This window comes from Glossina fuscipes, unplaced genomic scaffold, assembly GCF_014805625.2.
Source record: "Glossina fuscipes isolate IAEA_lab_2018 unplaced genomic scaffold, Yale_Gfus_2 61646, whole genome shotgun sequence".
Classification (NCBI taxonomy): Eukaryota; Metazoa; Arthropoda; class Insecta; order Diptera; family Glossinidae; genus Glossina; species Glossina fuscipes.
In genome coordinates, this window is record NW_024003855.1 from 963,507 (window position 1) to 979,622 (window position 16,116).

The 16,116-nt window shown below is 35.7% G+C and overlaps 1 protein-coding gene and 1 pseudogene across 13 annotated transcripts in view; both read right to left on the minus strand.

Annotated features, from left to right (window-relative positions):
• The window catches only part of LOC119643796 (zwei Ig domain protein zig-8), an 84,940-nt gene extending 82,233 nt beyond the window's left edge, over positions 1-2,707 (minus strand). For 4 of the 13 annotated variants that reach the window (XM_038043299.1, XM_038043298.1, XM_038043285.1 and 1 more), the window contains exons 1-2: positions 2,343-2,459; positions 1,579-1,939 (exon numbers count right to left, since the gene is read on the minus strand). The gene's annotated coding sequence lies outside the window, so the exon portion shown is untranslated. The other 9 variants (XM_038043300.1, XM_038043297.1, XM_038043288.1 and 6 more) reach the window with 8 other exon arrangements.
• A 9,851-nt stretch (positions 2,708-12,558) lies between these two features.
• On the minus strand, positions 12,559-13,665 carry LOC119643801 (annotated as a pseudogene).
• Positions 13,666-16,116: the final 2,451 nt, after the last annotated feature.

Below are 16,116 nucleotides of genomic sequence, written 5' to 3' on the forward strand. Positions count from 1 at the left end.
ATATGAAACTCGCAGAATTGGAGAAGAAATGCGTACAAGCAAGAAGTAAGCCACAAAGGCAAAGTCGCACTGCAGAATAGAAACCTTAATATGGAAAGGTCGCCATATGGCATTATTGCTGATGCAATTAAGCTCAGAGCAAAGGAACTGAGTAACAGCAAGACACTCAGACCAGGTGGCATCCCAAATGAGGTGATGGCCTCTCAAAAGTTCATGGAAACTACATTGATAGAAGTAGATTCCCTAGCATAGGGAGAACATAAAAGTTAGTGATTCTACCAAAGCCAAATAAGCCTGAAGAGGAGCCCGACGCTGACCATGTCAAACATATGATGGACACAACTGGCACGAATGCGAATGGTTAGCAGTTACTGATTACCAGCAGAAAAAAGTGTGCGCAGATCGCTATGCAAGCGGATGGTCATGGCATAATATCCTCAGCAATCAATATCTTCAAGTGGGATGATGGCAAATATTCCAATTATGCCTGAAAGCATGGTCATAAAGCATGTAATCATCACCACAGCAAATACAAATCTACAGCTTAAGAGACCTGCGACCACCAACATTGCCCGCTAACACCAGCTGGTTTACTTCTTTCCACTCCCGTAAGCAACTACAATTTTTCGTCAACATTATGAATCTGAAATTCTGCAAGTCTCTGGCGAGTGTTAGGAATTTTGAACACCATTAATTTTCATATATTCATGAAAAATCCAGCCGAACAATAAAAACAACACATTGTAATACAGGAAGGTTCTTTTAACTTTTCTTTTGTGCAAGTATGCTGGAGAATCAATTATAGAATAGGCGTTATGATTTGTATTGTTGTATACACGAAACGCTTTGCTTTTCAACTAGGTCTTCTTACTTTATGGCGTATTGTTGACGTGTCACTTGAGCAAGTGAGCTTATCTTCAATATCAACACGCGTAAAATGGCTTCAAAGACTCCTGCTAATTTAGAAGCCGATGACTAAATTTTTGCGGTCGGGGAAATGTTTACAACAGACAATACACAGTGCTTAATCAACTCGATTCAGAATTTGACTCTGATCCAAAATATGTATACTTGATGGCGTTTCTGAAGTTTTCTTCTGGTTATTGCAAATCTTTTTTCAAAATTGATATTTCTGCTTTCGGTGTTGGATATAAAAATTTTCTGTGATGATATCAATACTAAAACTGAATTCAGGGTGGGCAAACTTTGTTATATATTAAAACCCACGACATCACGAATTTTTCAGCAAACTCAAAAAATCTTTATTGTATATATACCTCAGTGATATAACTTTTACTGTTAGGTAAATCTCAACGATAACATTTCTCCATGAAGAGGTCGAAGTTTGGCAAATGCTCAAATATAAAATAACATAATTTAAAAAAAAAAAATTCGATACTTTTATACATTTTTTTAAACTTAACAAAATTAACAAACCGAAATGATGTATAGATGCAATTTTCAGTACAGTCACTCGTATATTGGCTCGAAATGGTCAAGACAAACTCTCATTTCTAAGTAACAAGGTAGCTAGTTTTCAAGACGCAACTAAAATTATCAAATTTTTGGAGTACATACCCGTATATGGAGTACTAGAGTACATCGCTTATCGCTCAATTTAACGTTATTTAAATTAAACCAGAGTCATAAAATGTAGATTTGTGCACTTATATAGCATAACGTCGTACAGCAAAAAATTTGAAACCTTCTTTCTTCTTGTTGCATTACAATTCATAAGCAGCGTTGATTCTTTGTTTATGATATTCGGGGACTGAACTTTTCTTCAATGTTTCTACGCTTGCTTATTTATCTTCAGTATATATGAATGATTGCAAGCTACGTTCAATCCAGATTTTTCTATTACTTTTTCTCATTCGTCTACTTCAATTCAATAGCAATAATTTAAGCACAAGAAAAACCTTAAACTATGTTCAGGCATCTTTAAAATGCAAAATAGACTACGCTAAGTTGGGAAACATCAGGAAATACAAAGATTTAGCATCAGTCATTGTGAAAATTTAGTGCGCTTATACGCACACAGTCAAAAGTCAGGCTTACACTGTTTTTATAAAAATGTTTTTTTGAGCTTTCGACACACCCACAACTAACGAAGGCTTAAGGATTTTTTTTGCTCTCAATATTTTTTTCTGTGCTGCCTTTACAAATAGCAACCAGCCTTGTGTTTGGTTTCAAGAAAAATTAGCAAAAATCGTGTAGAATCGTTACACACCTAATAGAGGTACACTACGTGTAAAAAATCGTGCAGAGAAAATTCATGCGTTGTGCCCAACTTTGTACATATCCTAAAATCCATCTACGTATAAATAAATGAAAGCACTTACAAAATTCAATACAATATCTCATTCTAATTTGGTGACAATGAAAAATACCAAAACTACAATATAGAAAGTATCTGCAACACCGTACGACGGGAAATGTGTATTATGTTGCGTTTCTGCACTCACACTAATCCGAACATTTGCTTAGCAATAGTATTATGCACATACACAGTAAACACATAATAATAAAATTCACACAACATGAGAAAGCATCAATTTATTTTTGTCTCTTATTTCTGGAGAAAAATGTAACTGCCTTTTGATGATAAACACTTTTATATGATTAATTGAATGAATTTTTACAATATATTCCGGATATTGATGGCATTTGGTTTAGTTTTTTCAGATTTCCTTCTAGAAGTTGATTTAATATAATGGTACTCACAAAGAAGGCGATTATTCTAGTGAAGTACCCGTTTGCGCCAGCAAACACTGACAAGGTTGCCAAGTCTTGGTATTGACTATATATGTTGAGTTAACTAGTTTCCAATCCAGCGACGTAAGTAGAAAGCGACTGAAAATTTTTTACAATTTCTCAACAAAAGTCACTGAGTAATGGTATTTCGACATTTTAAGTTGGTATACAAAAATTCGTTTCGGCAGCGGAAATTTTTTCAATCCTCTTTCATACAATCGTTCCTAAAAAGACTGAATCTCTATATGCAAAAAATGTGTAGTTTTCCATATTTCATAGTGAAAATTGACACGAAATTAAACTTACCGAATATGGACCACATAGGTCTATTTTTTAGGTACTACCGGATGTTAATGCAAACTCTTATATGCCAAAAAGCCAGTTTGTTAATTTTTTATGATCAAAATTTGTTCTTGATAGCAACTTGAGAAAAAATTTTAGCGGGCCTAATTGATATCACATGGGTCTATTTCTAGTGCCACTCCATAAAATATTTCGTATTACGTGAAGTGGTTAAGTTTTTTTAAAGAACGCCCTTCCACGACTATAATGTTGTTACTTGTTTCAAAATAAATATTAGAGAACGATAATGATGCATAATACAAACATAAGAGATTATCTGCCATTCGCCGTTGAAGCGAACGGAAGTTCATAAAATGTGTTATAAACGGTGGCCAGGTGAAAAATGAAAGCTTCCTGATTTTTGAGCAACGTATATGCGTGAGAATATGCGATAAGGGCGTACGATATTGTGGAGAATATATTGCATAGATCTGTAAGTAGTGTGTATTTATTCGTGGGTTACATCTACCACCAACGGCCATTAACTTAACCAGATGTATCATACTTTCAAAGTTCTTCTTAACGTGTGCAGTGTTGCTTACTTTATTTATTTATTTATATTAATTCTACTTATACTAGAAACTCAACTAAACAAATAACAGTCGAGTTCAATTGGCCCATAATGCAAAACTTATATTAATTAATAATAAAATTTAGTATAAGTATAATAAAACAAATAAGAAGAAAAATAAAAAGAAAAAAAAAAAAATACCATGTACACTATCAGCATAGAGCCACACATACAACCGGTACAAGACCAAATTGCAAATGAACCCCTAAGCCATCGCAAACATGCATAAGCCTGGCAATCGATAATAATTAACAATAATTCATTTTCGAATCGTAACGACTTTTTATGGTTAAAAGCTAGTTTAAGTACGACATAGGTAAATCGCGCGTATTAAGCAATGTTGCTTTAATGGACTTTAAAGAGTTCGATAACGAGAATAAGTGGTAGACGTCATTTAGGTTCTTGCAAACGACTCTGAGCGGATTAAACAGCTCATAATTAAATTTACACTGACTAAGCTTAACCAAGATAAAGTGCCTAGAGAAGCGGTTAGAGACATTAAAGCTTATTTCACCAAGTAATGAAGGCGATTCAATAGCACCATTTATTACTTTGATTACAAAGGAAACGCCAAGAACAAACCTACGTTTCTCAAGAGACGGTAAGGACAGCAGAAGCAACCTATTTTCATACGGAGGAAGAGAGACAATTGGATCCCAACTCAAATTTCTAAGGGCAAACAGCAAGAATTGCTTTTGAACAGATTCAATTGAATCTACGTAGAACCTATATGAAGGAGACCACACAACTGAGGCATACTCGAGTATGGGTCTAACCAAACACATGTACAGCCTTTTCGTAATGTAGGGATCACCAAGCTCTTTGGACCACCTTTTTATAAAACCAAGCGCGGACCTAGCTTTGCTAATCGAGAGCTCAATATGCAAGTTAAAACGTAACCTATGGTCAAATAGAACGTCTAAATCTGTGATCGAATCGACGTCCTCCAATTTATACAAATCTATGAAATACTGAGTAATGAATGACTTTCTTCTTGAGAAAGAAAGCTTCTTACATTTACTCAGATTTAGTTTCAGAAGATTCAAAGAGCACCATGCAACAAAATTATCCAAATCACCTTGAAGTTGATGTGATTGCGATTCAACAGAGAAGGAAGAAAACAGTTTGACATCATCAGCATACATTAAGATCTGGCTGGAATTAACCAACGATGGGAGATCGTTAATGTATAAACTAAATAAAATGGGACCTAAGTGACTTCCTTGTGGTACGCCAGACGAAACGGGGAATTCATCCAAAGTGATAAAGTTAAACAAAACTCTGAAGGATCTGTTGTCCAGATAAGAGATTATCCATTTCACTAAATAGGAAGGGAAGCCAGAAGCTTGGAGTTTAAAGATCAGTAAATTATGGTTAACCGTATCAAACGCTTTGCTTAAATCAGTGTGTATCACATCTGTGTGAGAGCCACTAGAAAAAGCCTTCAAAACATGACAAGTAAACTCTAAAAAGTTGGTGACTGTAGATCGCCTTTTACGAAAGCCGTGCTGGTGCGGATAAATATACGAATTAATGGCAAAGGCCAAATGCTGAGTCACAATACGCTCGAACAACTTGGGCAAGACACTCAACTTGGCTATGCCTCTGTAGTTCTCAACAAATTCTCTACTTCTACTTTTGTGGATAGGAATAAGAAAACTACTCTTCCAACATGGAGGGAAAACACCTAAATACAAGGACATGTTAAAAATCTTTGAGAGCACACCACATAACTCGACAGCGCAAGATTTAAGTACACATGATGGAATTCCATCAGGTCCAAGCGAATAACTGTATTTTAGAGAGCTCAACCCTTTAAAACCGTCATCTTCTGAAATAACCAAGTTAGGTATTGAAACCGAGTTAGTTATAGGATATAGGTAGTTTGCTGGTAAATCGAAATTAGCAATCGAAAAGTTTCGTCGGAAATACTCAGCAAATAGATTTGAGATTTCAAAATCATCCGAGCTATCAGAGCCATTAAAAGAAACATGAGAGGGATATGTGGAAATTTTTCTTTTAGAGTTAACAAATTTAAAGAAGAATTTAGGATTAGCAAACAGAGAGGATTTAATGAACTGAAGGTATCTGCAGTAATAATGATGGTTGAGGGAGTTGAATCTATGCCTCGCCACCGAGTAAGCGACATTGTCGAGCGCAGAGCCACTTTTCGAATATTTTTTGAATAGCGAGTTTTTTCTATTCTTGTGATATTTAATTGTCTTATTAAACCACGGGGGACACCTGCTTCGAGGTCGGCACGGCTTGATCGGAACGGATGCAGCAATACCTAGATTTAATGTATTGTAGAACGATGGCAATAAGCTTTCAATACTACCGGTTGAGAAATCAAGCGTCAGATGTGAAAGACGATGTTTTAGTAATACAATATTGATTTTATGAAAATCATAATAGTTATTTTAAAAAGTTTGATTTGGCACATTAAGGCATTTCAACAAACCATCATTAATATGATGAAAGGAAATGCATATTGACGGATGATAAGGATCCTCAGGTAAACTAAAAGGTGGACAACGATTTACGTAAATCTCGGGAAAATTGGCAAAGCAGAGATCAAGCAGTATACCATTACAATTGGAGTACGGTTATATTGAACCAAATTATGATCAAACAATTCATTAAAGACCACAACAGCCCTATCAGACGTCTAAATAGAAATCAAACAGCCAGAATTATCACTGTTACACCAAGTGACTTGAGGCAAGTTGAAGTCACCCAATGCAACGACCAAATCGGTGGGTCTAGACCGCTTGGCCACTTCACAAATGAGGGCAGCGTCTTTCCTGTAAATGGAGATATCAGAAATTGGGGGAATATAGGAGCAGGTTATAAATAGATGTTTATTAGGCATTTTCGCACGAATGGCGATAAATTCAACGTCAGGAGAAGTGGGAAATTCAATTAAATTGGACGGGACTGACGCAGATATGGCAATTAATACACCACCACCAATGCGATTCACTCGATCATTTCTAAACACTTGGAAAGAATTATGAAAAAGGTCTGACGAATGAAGATCGGGTTTTAGCCAAGTTTCAGTAAAGGCCAAACAGAAAAATTCCGTGCTCACTGAATTTAGAAAAGTGGAACGAATTTTCGAATTTAGGCCCCTAACATTTTGATAAATGAGAGATAGTGGGCCTGAAGAAACATTTAGTTTTTTGAAAGCGAATTGCTTTGGTATTACGGGGACGATCTCGAGGGATAAATTCCTTAATTAAGGATCCTACTGGCCACATTGGTTTGTTTAACAACATATCACTGTTTTCAGTCGGAACTAATACTTTAAAAGAGTGGCGGAGATACCCTTGCTACTTCGGCGTAGCTTAAAACCGACGGACTTGCCGGTTTGTTTGTAACTGTTTTGCTACCAACCGACTCAGCAATATCGGAAACATTACTGTTTATTTTAGAGTTAGAGGGAGCGGTAACTTGTACCAACGAACCAGATTTGGAGAAACCCAGAGGTGACGTCCGACACGCTACGCTACGAGTAGAAGATGAGTGCCCAATAAAACGACACTCATCAAACCTAGACTTAATTATCTCAAACTTCTCCCACAAGGAGCCGAGATTTCTACTCAATTTCGAGAAACCAATACGCGTCTCCGTGAAAAGTTTATAAAAGTCAATGTCCCGCTGCCTACAGTCAGGACATGACTATCTTAATCCTTTAGATGGGTCACCGACTGCGTCAGCAGCACGGCCGAGAATACCGGCACACTTTGGGTGACCAAAGCGCTCGCAGAGCCAACAAGAAATGACTCTATCAGAATCCGGGCCTGCTTTCGCCCGACAAGGTGTATATAAACACTCCATGTCCTGTCAAAAAGACAGTTGTGGATTATGAAGAACAGACACACAAATCACTAAAAAAATCCTGAACATAAAAATTTATCAACCAATTTATGCAAAACTTCTCTGTTAGGTTGACACTGTAACGAGAGATCAATAGCAACACAAACTCCAAACAGCGAAAAAATAACAGAGAAAAAGAGAGAAAACAAAAAAAAAAAAGAGAGATTTATATCAGAGCTCAAAATTTTTGTTTGCAAAAATCTAATGAAACAAAGCGTAAAGAAAAAATATTTCTTTTATTTTCTTCTCAAAATATATTATAAATTCACACACTATAAGGCAAAATAGCCACGAAATTCAACAAAAAATCGAAATATTAATTGCCGAAACAAAATATACACGACTATACCGCGCGACAGAGTTGCAAGACTTTTATAACTAGTTAAATAAAATGAAAAAAAAAAAGAAGCAATTATCCGCAAAATAAAGCTTAATAAATAGGTATATAAACATTACTTGGAAACAATTGACTAATTTGATATAAATTGGTTAAATTAATGTATAAATTTTGCTTTCCAAAAAATTCAGATCAATCAGATCAAAAGATTTTAAAAAACTTCTACCTAATAGATTAAACAATAGCTTCATAAATAGACATAAATGGTCAGGGCCATAGGTCACGGATATACGTACAGTAGTATAGGTTAATTTAAAAAAATGGTGAAGACACATTAGAAGTCAAATAGCCTATTAAAACTTCAGTAACACAAACAACAAAGTTAACATTTGGTTTTAGAACCAAAAATGAATAAATCTACATACATATTTATAAACAATAGCAATTTTTTTAATCTTCATGATCTGCTTATATTTTATAACACCATCAAGCACCTTCTTGGGTATTAATTGATAAATAACATGAATATTACCAATCATGGCTCTCTAATATAACAATTTCCACTTTAAAGTAAATGGTCGTTATTGCTTATTTTTCATTTCTTACAAAATAAAGCGTGGTATAAACCAAAATTGAAATTCGCATAACAAACATAACAAACATAACATAACATAACATAAAAACGATTATCGTTCCTTCTTGTGCTTTTTTATTCGATTTCCTTTATTTTTATGTATACAGTAAAAGTTCCTTAATCGCGGGAGATACGTCCCATAAAAATGCCGCGAATACAGAAACCGTGAATACGGAATGGTAATTTATATATGATTATAGGGGATACGTTCCTAGGTGACAAAATAAAAAAAGAAACCGTGAATATGGAATGGTAATTTATATGGGATGATAGGGAATACGTTCCTAGGTGAGAAAATAAAAAGAAATCAAATATATAAAAAAATCAATTTAATTGAAATTTTTGAATATTTTGATTAATTATCTTAAGGCTTAGGCAATGGTTTGAAGAATTTTGTAAGTTTCTCTTGCTTGGCAGTTTTGAAAAGCTCCTTCAATTCAGCCTGATCCGCAGCAGTCGCATTAGCAATTTGCCTCTTAAAAATGAGACTTCGTTCCATAGACGGATCAAAGTTCATAAAGGAATTGCCAAGCTCATTAGGCATTCTTAAACCTTTACTAAGACTTTTCAAATGAAAAGTCACGTTTCCAGCGCTTGTTGAAGCCTCTTCTTCAATGGGCTGTGAACTTAACATTTCCTTCAAGTCGGTTTCAGTCAAATCTTCATCTTGCGATTCAAACAATTCCTGAATGTCACTTGATCCTAACTGTTCGAACCCATCTCCTCCTATTCCGTTCGCGATTTCGGCTATGTTTGCAGTCAAAGTTTGAACTTGCACAGATTCTTCGTATTTTCAGTCAGAGCAGAGCACAGTTTTTACCAGCATGACTTCAATGTGTGTGGCTTCAGTTCTTTCAATGATTCTTTTATGTTTACAATGCATTTTCCTTCGTCAAATTTCTTCCTGCATTCCATAACCTTTATGTCAGGATTACATTCCATATTATCCAATATGATTTTGAAGGTTCGTCTAATATAATAGAGCTTAAGTAAATTTATTTCTTTTTAATAAACAATTAATCGCCTAGGCAAGCAAATCGCTTTCTATAGGCAATAAGTGTAGAGTAAAAGAAAAACCAAACTTAAAAGAGAATAAAAGCTTAACATTTCTCTTTACATCATAACAAAGTTTACTTCTTCTATAGCGGTGTCCAAAAAAAAAAAGCTATTCAGAATATGTCGGCATTCTTTTTATATATAAACCTGAGCTTTAATATTATAATAATCTTCGATAATAATATTATTATTATTATTATAATTACACTAATGAAATAAATTCTTAGACTAAAAACAAAAGACATTGAGCACTAGCAGCACAGGCTATCGGGTCTAATATAAATAAATGTACATTAGATAATGAGCTTAGTAGTATTAATAAAGTAATATAAAGAATTTATATTCGGTTCTGAAGCTGGTTTTAGAATGTCCAAAGGGTTAGTCGCTCCAAATGCAATACTTCTAGCCAAGGAAAACCTAAGGCAGTCGCAGAGAATGTGCTTTATAGTGAGAGTTTGTCCACAACTGCAGATTGGGGAGGAAGACTTCTTCAAGATCCATTGTTGAGTTGCAATTGTATGACCAAGGCGAATTCTCGAACACGTTTGGATCTTGGTTTTCTCAACATTTGTTGGATATAAAAGTGGTGTTAATTGAGGGTTAATGGAAGAGTAGTGTTAATGATGATATTGTAAATTTCCTTCTGCAATTTTCTCTTTAACTTTTCTTCCAATGTATCTTTGAAGATCCACAATTTCCATGACATCATCCATAATTAGAGGAGCAGAAGCAGCATACTTTGCCGCTCGGTCAGCCTGCTCATTTCCCAATAAACCGATGTGACTTGGTACCCATAACATTTTAATTTTTCCGTCGGGTGTTGTAATTATATTCCTTAATTTGTTGATGGTGCTCCATCTCGGAGTCGAAGGGTTCCGAATAGCTTGTAATACAGACAAACTGTCGGTAACAATGACGGTTTTGGGTTTGCTTTTATGGGCAAGGTTGGCAGCGTGAAGGATAGCTCTGGCTTCCGTTGTGAACGTTGAGGTACTTTCGTGAAAAATGTGATTGGGAAGAACCTGTCGTTTAGCATCTACCACCGCACAAGCAGAAGGCAGACCAGGAAATTTTGAGCCGTCTGTGTACAAAAGATTCCAACCAGTATTGTCCAATACTTGGGTTTTCTCAGCTATTAGATTCCTGAAGACGTAATTTGGAGTATCTTCTTTCTTGTGCATAGACAGTGAGATGTCAAAAGAGCAGTCTTTCAAAATCCAGGGAGGTTTAACACCAAAAGAGCGGGGAAATTTTTAAGGGAATGTTCAATTCCTTTGCGATGCACAAACAATGGTCAAGAGCAGATGGTGACTTTGGAATTTTCTTCGCAATAATAATCTCTCTTACGTCATCACTGAGAATGGATTTGTTTGAATTAAGAAGCTTAGGGAGTATTTTAGCTTTTAACTAAGATTTGCAGCTATTGCCATAAATTATCAAAACATAGTCAATCTTGCTTAACACAAGCATTTTGGTAAGATCAGCGGTAGTATTAATATGCGCATGACTTCTCCAAGCAACGTACTGTATGAAGTTTACCCTTGTTAAAAGGGAGTTTTTTAACCGAAGGCAGTGTGCTTTCCAACGATAATTGTTTGAAAACGTGAGCCCGAGAACATGGAGCGTCTGCACATTTAGTACTGGTAAGTCGTTAATATGCATCAGTAGGTTTCCTGCATCGCACATTTGTTTTCGACAAATGTGCATTTTTTTGATTTTTGTATAGAGATTATAGCTTCTGACGAGTTTGCCCATGTGGAGATCTCACATGCAATAGATTCGAGGATGTTGATTGCTTTCGTCTTGTCTTTTTCTTTTGTAAAAATGTATACATCGTCCGCGTAGAGACAATGTTCCACTCTTGGTACACGGCAAAGAATTTCGCTAATTTCGTTGAAAGCGAAAAGCGTGACAGAGAGAGGAGAACCTTGCGGAATACCATTCTTTAGCGGAAAGGAATCAGAAAGATGATTGCTGATTCTAACTTTGAACCGTCGATGCGACATGAATGATTTGATGTAGTTGAAGAACTTCTGTCCAACATTCCATGATTTCAAGAGTCTTAAAATAACATGAAGACCAACTCTGTCAAACGCTTTTTCGAAATCAATTGAGAGAATTTTTACGAGATTTTGTTCGGAAATTGCTTTGATTGTAAGATAATCAATATGTAACAGAGCGTCGATGCACTCTCTACCCCGCTTGAAACCATCTTATTGCTTTGTTATCAGGTTCTTGGACTCAAGAAACCAAGATAATCTAGATGCTACAATCTCTTCCAATACCTTTGAGAGGCACGATAAAAGAGAGATTGGGCGATAATCCATGCGATGGAGACATTTGTAGACTTTGGAATTAGAACAACTGCTGCCAGTTTCCTCATACAGGGTATATGGCCAGTCAAAAATACCGTATTATATAGGTCCAGCAATTTCTTTTTACCTGAGCTAGACATAGCACTGATCATTTAGTAGAAGATGCGGTCTAGACCAGGTAGTCTCCCCTTCGATTTGGAGAGACAACTTTCAAGTTCTAAGGTAGATATGTAATTTTCCGGGAAGGTGGCACATCTGTCAATACAATTTGAAAGGGTAATTAGAGTCCTTTTATTTTCGATGAAAGCACTGGAATAGTTGCTGTCAGAGGAGTACTCGCACCACATTTGTCCAAAGTAATTAAAAATAATCGATAATAATAAACTTCACCTTCTCATTAGGAAAGCACTGAAAGCTCTAATCAAAAATTGGGAGTTTTTTGTTGGCACTCGTCTTCGGCTCTATACATATTCATACATACATATATATACATATTCTGTAAGCAAAAGGAGTAATAACATTTAATGCGGTAGTTAATGAGGTAGTTAAAGAATATTTTTGAGAAGAAACCTTTGCTTACAAAACCGCCCCATATTTATGGAATCGTTAAAAAAACTTAATTAACTACTTATACAAAAAAACAAAAAAGCAAACTAAAGTCAGTGAAATTTCACCGATAATGGTTTTCTTCGTTATAATCACCGCCGTAATGACTTTTTGAACGATGATGACGATGATGATGTCGTTCGGAACGTCCTTTTGTTCGCTCTCAACTTCCTTTCGTTCGCTCTGAACGTCCTCGACTGCGACTACGGGAGCGATGCTTACGTTCGTGTTTCTTTTTGTGTTTCTCCCGATAATGCTCTCGTTCAGGGCTGTTACCCCGGTAAACGCTTTCCGGAGATGAATAGCGTTCTTCGTGCCTGCGGGATCTGTGTTCACGATTGACAGACGGTGTTGGCAATGATTGATGATAATCACGATCGTCGTGCTCTCCTCGATAATTAGCAGGCGGTTTAGGTGGCGCTCTATTAGCATATTCTTCACGACTGTGACGACGGCGCTCATAGTCGATTTCTGTGTCTACTGGAATATTTAAACCACCTGAGCTTAATTGATGCAACGAGGTATTGTTTTCACGACAATATTGATCAATTTTTTTTTCAATTTGCTTCTGCATGGGCACGGGAATACGAGGAAATAGTGTCGAAAACCAATCCAATTTGGTTAGGAACTGATAAACCATTTGGCCAATAGTTATAATCTGGCCACCACCGGCCTCTATGTCGATCTCTTCTTCATCTTGCAAATAGTCCTCATACCAATCATAAAGATCTGCCTGTGGTTGGGTATATCTTAAGTACATGAATCCTAACGCCCTAATATAGGGTGAGACGGTGTGATTTATAAGTCCGTTTACTTGCTTACGAGTCAAACACAAAGTGTAAAGTTTGTACAACAAACAGTAGGCTGTTGAAACTATACCACCGGCACCGCGAACCCCGCCACACGTGCCGGTCTTACCACTGGTCTAACGGGACCCCCGTTCCCAAGGTTCCATATGCTTAATTTGATAGTAAACCTCATCGACCACCTCATGATAAGTTTTCAATTTAAATAAATGAACTTTAAAATAGCTGGAACTCTGTATATTGGCCAAAATCAAAGGATTCGAGTTCATGGTCGCTTCGTTTCCCCACAAAGGCAAAGTGTTATGTTGCCCGCCAATTTTTTTGGCGGCTGACTGTGACGATAAAGCCTGGTAGTCTTCTTCCATTATAACTTTATTAATTACTACTCTATATATATATATATACATACGTATAAATTTTACCTATTTCGCTATTTCTCCGAGTATTTCAATAAAACTAAGAATTTTTCTCCAAAACGTTTATCTGCCAACAAAAAACTGCGAAGCCGGAAGGCCTGGATTAATCCGCGAATAAAGAAATTTATAGGCGCGAATATGGGAATTGGGTCGCATTTGTTTCATCCGCGAATAGTGAAACCGCGAATAAAGGAATGGCGAATAAGAAACTTTTCCTGTACAAACAAAACCATAAAAGTTAGGAGAAAGTTTGTGAGAAAACACGCTTCTAAGCTCATTTTTTTCGTTACATTTGGTGATGAGAGTAATTCCACTAAAAATTGACCGTTTTCCCTGGCAAATTCTGAATATGGTATCAATGACCTCCAAATATTTCAAGGAATGGCAAATAGCTTGAATATAACCCATTCATCCTACTCTAAGTCTCCAATGTTAAGGATCACATTATGAAGGAGCTTGACTCATTCTTGAATAACAGCACATGACAATTTCATAAGGGGCAGACATACACCGGAAGGGACCAACGCACAGGTGATAGAAGTCAACAAAAACATATCACGACACAGAAACAGAAATATTAGGTGATATACTAACGCACAAACGTTAAATGTAACAAATCAAATACGATGATTATTTATATGTGTTCTAGCACACTATTAGGTATTAATTTTTTTGTCTTGTCAAAAGTGTATAAGGCCCTAAGTATTAATTTGAGGAGGAAGTGTCCTTTCATTTGCATTGTTTAGTTTTACATGGATTTTTTTACATTTCTCTTGTCTCGAATTTGCTGACCCGGCTACGGGTGTCACCACTCGCGATCCTGGGAGATAAGTCAGCTTATATAAACAAGTGTTTTTACACCCCTACCAGTGCTTATTTTTCACAAAATCACATAAAAACATTGTAGTTATTTTTTCTTCCATTTTTTATAAACTTTTCTTTCATTTTTTAAAATTTTTGAAAATTCTGCCTTTACGCTGCTACACAATACTCTCTTATCAAAATAACAACGCAATGTGACTTGCTGAAATATAGATCACAAACCATGTCAAGTTTCTATAGTCTCCCCATTTATGCTTGAACGTCAGAATACGAGAAAAACGTAAAAAGGTAACAAGAATCACTGTTTAGCTGTTTGACAGAATCGTATGATTAGTGATTGGGCGCAGAATAAGGGTACAAGATTAAAGTGTTTGGCGATAGTCACTTACAAATAAAAAGCAAAATCACACTACTACGGGAGCAGTGAACAGTAACCAACACTACGCAAAAACGTAATAGGATTTTAAGCTCTTGGTTTTAGTTGCTTTTTACGTTTTTTTCATTTGCCTAAATATTTTAAATATGGTTCACCTAGACGATTAACTCGATTAATACTTTATTCTGCACAAGAAAAGAAACATATTTCAGAACTTTCAAATAGGGCGAAGAACGAAACAAGGCTACACTCGCTGACGACTCACACTTATCTGATTCCTTATATTGGATAATATTGACTTTCTTCTCTTCCTTCTCCTTATTGTAGACAGTCCACTTTGCATTGGACTCATAGGCTTTTGTTTTCATTTTTCTTATGACATCTTTTAGTATTACAATTTATTGCAAATATTTGTTATATATATATAAATATTTATCAGCGTATATATATCTATATAAATAACTATTTGTATATGTATCAATGAATTTCTTGTCACGTTAATTTTCTGTACATACAAACGAGAACATAAAATTTTTCCCTTTTAATGCTTTTTTTGATTATAAACAAACTAATGCTGCTTCCACATATATTACTAAGACTTTCGCAGCTACTAAGAATTGCGTTAACATAAATTGTGTTGTACTTATTTCCCTACTAATTGGGTTACGTGTTTCGACAAGTTTATCCGTGCCTTATAAAGTTAGCGCAAGCTGATATTAACTATTAAGTCAATCACCCATTCAAGGATGCGTGTAGATCTTTTAAGGACTGTTATAATCTTTATGTGCATGTGATCATGTCTTAAAGTTAAAAATGCAGTGTTAAATTAAAGAGCATAAGAGAAATTCACCCTACAGGATTTTTATAATTTGTATGTGTTGTAAGTGAAAGTGTGGTGTAATGAGTAAACTTACTTCGCCAGCCAGTAACAAACAAAGCCAATTAGTTAGAAAACATTTTAATAATTAAAATGTCTGGCAACTCTGTCGCGCGGTATAGTCGTATATATTTTGTTTCGGCAATTAATATTTTAATTTTTTGTTGAATTTCGTGGCTATTCTGCCTTATAGTGTGTGAATTTATAATATACTTTGAGAAGAAAGTGAGTGAATTCAAAGTAAAAGAAATATTTTTCCTTTACGCTTTGAATCATTTGATTTTTGCAAACAAAAATTTTGAGCTCTGATATAAATCTCTCTTTT